At 44.2% G+C, this 4043-nt stretch overlaps 1 pseudogene; it reads left to right on the top strand.

Moving 5' to 3' along the window:
* Positions 1-1445: 1445 nt before the first annotated feature.
* Positions 1446-2201, top strand: LOC127196843 (triosephosphate isomerase-like; annotated as a pseudogene).
* The last annotated feature ends 1842 nt before the right edge of the window (positions 2202-4043 follow it).

The raw sequence follows: 4043 nt of genomic DNA, 5'->3' as shown, positions 1-4043 counted from the left end.
GAGACCAAGGACCCAACTGGGAGCCACAGACTGCAAGAACTGGAGAACAGTAGTTGAGTAGGGTCCCACACAATGCAGACCACAGATGTGCCTGACCCTGGGTCAAACAATAGCCCATGGAGGACCTGAACCCATTTTCCAGTCTTTGGAACAGAACCAATCCTGCAGACTGTAGCCGGCCTCTGTAGCCCAAACACAGCATGGGACAGTGGAGTGCTGGAGCTCCTGGCATGGGGAAGTCTCACAGAAACAGGTGAATCTAAACTCAGACAACCCCCACCCGCCCCACGCCAGTGCATGGAGAACCCCAGAGGCTGTGGGGAAGCCCACAGTGCCCAGCCACAGTGCGAGGTCTGAACAGGTCCTGTCCGGGGCCAGGCATCCAGCCTCACTGGACCAAGCCTGCAAAATTGGGCTGATAGAACACATCCTGGCTGGTCCTCATGGCCTGACAGGGACTCCAATGTACATGGGAGAGGCTGGACCACCCTGAGGGGTGTGGAAGGGGGTCTGAATTGTGGCCACAGCTCAATGGGACTGAACTGCCAAAGGTACACTATATAGACTGGTCCACTATCTAGACTGGTCCTGCCAGAAACCTGAGTGCAGACCACAGTGGTCTGAGCCTAGACAATTGGGCAGATAAAGCCCAGCCCAGTCAGCCTCCACAGCCCGGCATGGTCTCCCACACTCTTGGGAGAAGCTGGACAACACTTGCCACCTCCAGATCCCAGCTATCCCTAAGAAAGCAACCCTGAGAACTCAAACACAATTGAAATACAAGAAAATGACCTCAAATCCTTAGTAATGAAGATGATAATGGAGGAAACTAATCAAACCTGTAATCAAATGCAGAAAGACTCACCAAACTGGTGGAAGACATAAAAGAGGCCTAGAGAGAGGCACTGGAAAAAAATTCAGGAAAATACAAACAACCTGAAGAAGGAAATCAATAAAACAGTTCAAGATCGGACGATGCAAGTAGAAACAGTGATAAAGGCACAGACAGAAGAAAAACGGGAAAGAGAAACCTTAGAGAAGAAAGTAAGCAACACAGAGGCAAGCTTCTCAAACAAAATCCAAGAAATGGAGGAACGATTCTCAGAACTAGAAGATATAATCATAGAACTCAAAGCAACCATCAAAGAAAATGCTAAATATGAAAAATTCCTGACACAAAATATCCAAGAAATCAAGGACGCTATGAAATGATGAAACCTGAGAATAATTGGCATTGAGGAAAGAGAAGACACTTGACTCCAAGACCCAGAAAATATCATCAACAAAATCATAGAAGAAAATTTCCCCGATTTAAACAAGGAGATGCATATAAACATACAAGAGGCCTGCAGAACAACAATTAGAATAGAGCAGAAAAGAAAATCTTCCTGTCACATAATAAGAAAAACCCGAATATTGACCTTCAGCTAGACTGTTCTAGAGCAATGGCGCCTTCCAGGAACTTCTTCGTGGGAGGCAACTGGAAGATGAACGAGAGGAAGAAGTGCTTGAGAGAACTCATCTGCACCCTGAATTCGGGCAGCGGACACAGGTGGTTTGTAGACCCCCCACAGCCTACATTGACTTCGCCAGGCAGAAGCTAGATCCCCAAACCACTGTGGCTGCGCAAAACTGCTACAACGTGACCAATGGAGCCTTCACTGGGAAGATCATCCCTGGCATGATCAAGGACTTAGGAGCCACATGGGTAGTCCTGGGACACTCGGAGAGAAGAAATATCTTCAGGGAGACCGATGAGCTGATTGGGCAGAAAGTGGCCCATGCCCTGGCAGAGGGACTTGGAGTGATTGCCTGCATTGGGGAGAAGTTAAATGAAAGGGAAGCTGGCATCACGGAGAAGGTTGTTTTCGAGCAAACCAAGGCTATCGCAGACAACGTGGAAGACTGGAACAAAGTTGTCCTGTCCTATGAGCCTGTGTGGGCCATTGGTACTGGCAAGACTGTCACACCTCAACTGGCCCAGGAAGTAGATGAGAAGCTCCGTGGATGGCTAAAATCCAATGTCTCTGATGTGGTGGCTCAGAGCACCTGGATCATTTATGGAGGTTCTGTGACTGGAGCAACCCGCAAAGAGCTGGCAAGCCAGCCGGACATGGACGGCTTCCTCATGGGTGGTGCTTCTCTCAAGACTGAATTCGTGGACATCATCAATGCCAAACACTAAGCACCAGCCATCTCCCGCACCCACCTGCTAAACCAGGACTAGGTTTCCCAGAAGTGTAGTAACTGCTCCCACTAGTCAGGAGCTTCTGATGATGTCATCTGCCCCATCTTGTGGCCTAATCCACACTGTACCTTCCTGAACCTTTTACACCTCCTTGTGGTTGGGACCAGGCCACTCCCTTTACCACTTACCATGGTTAGAATGAAATATGTCACCAAGGTGTCTTCCTGGCTGAGGGGCAGAGGGTGGAACTGACTTAACCTGCTTCAGGCCCTAGCAAGGGCTGGAGTTAAATCACCTTCCTTTCCATTTTCAGTGTACATTAAGGCCAAGAGGTAGGGATGCTCCCCTCCCCCACAGTACCGAAGCCCTACTACTGTGTTTGTGATCCATCCTCCGTGTAAGGGAAAAAAACACCTGGCCATAAAAAAAAAAAAAAAAAAAAAAAAAAAAAAAAAAAAAAGAAGAAAAGAAAAGAAAAGAAAAACACAAAATATACAGAAAAAGATACTAAAACGGCAAGAGATAAAGGCCAAGTAACATACAATAACAAATCTATCAGAATTATACCCGACTTCTCAGCAGAGACCATAAAAGCCAAAAGGGCCTGGACAGAGGTCCTGCAAAACCTACGAGACCACAGATGCCAGACCAGACTACTATACGCAGTGAAACTATCAATAATCATTGAGGGAGAAAACAAAATATTCCATGACAAAAACAAATTCAAACAGTTCCTTTCCACAAAGCCAGCTTAACAGAAGTTACTAGAAGGAAAACTCCATCCCAAAGGGACAAACCACAATCAAAACTACACAAGAAATGGATAACTACACCACTACAAAAATACAACCACATAAACTCTCTACTTTAACCAATATCAAAAATTAAGGTACTTAACAGTCACTGGTCATGAATATCTCTTAACATTAATGGTCTCAATTCTCCAATAAAAAGACAAGGACTAACTGAATGGATGCATAAACAAGATCCAACATTCTTAACATTCTTCTGCATTCAACAAACATCTCTTCCACAAGGAAAGACACTATCTCAAGGTAAAAGGCTGGAAAAAATATTCCAAGCAAACGGTCACAAGAAGTAAGCTAGTGTAGCCCTTTTGATGTCTAATAAATTAGACTTTCATGCAAAATTAATCAGAAGGGATGAGGAATGACACTTCATAGTCATCAAAGGTACCAGACCTTCAAAGAAGAACTACTCCTCAAGCTACTCCAAAAGATAGAAATGGATGGAACACTACCAAATTCATTCGATGAGGTCACAGTCACGTTGATACCTAAACCCCACAAAGACCCAGAGAGAGAGAGAGAGAGAGAGAGAGAGAGAGAGAGAGAGAGAGAGAATTTCAGAACAATTTCTCTTATGAACATTGATGCAAAAATACTATATAGAATACTTGAAAAATTAATACAAGAACATATCAAAGATATCATTCACCATGACCAGGTAGGCTTCATTCTAGTTATGCAGGGATGGTTTAATATATGGAAATCCATCAATGTAATCCACCATATAAACAAACTGAAAGAAAAAAATCACATGATGATTTCCTTAGATGCAGAAAAGACATTTGACAAAATCCAACACCCATTCATGTTTAAAGTTTTGGAGAGAATGGGGATACAAGGCACATACCTCAACACATTAAAGGCTATATACATGAGGCCAATAGCCAACATCAAATTAAATGGAGAGATACTCAAGGAATTTCCTCTAAAATCGGGGACCAGACAAGGCTGCCCACTTTCCCTATATATCTTCAATACAGTTCTTGAAGTTCTAGCCAGATCAATAAGACATCAAAGGAGATCAAGGGGATCCATATGAGAAAGGA

This window comes from Acomys russatus, chromosome 13, assembly GCF_903995435.1.
Source record: "Acomys russatus chromosome 13, mAcoRus1.1, whole genome shotgun sequence".
NCBI classification, from domain to species: Eukaryota; Metazoa; Chordata; class Mammalia; order Rodentia; family Muridae; genus Acomys; species Acomys russatus.
Note: the sequence above shows the minus strand (reverse complement) of the source record. Positions and strands in the feature narration are given on the sequence as shown.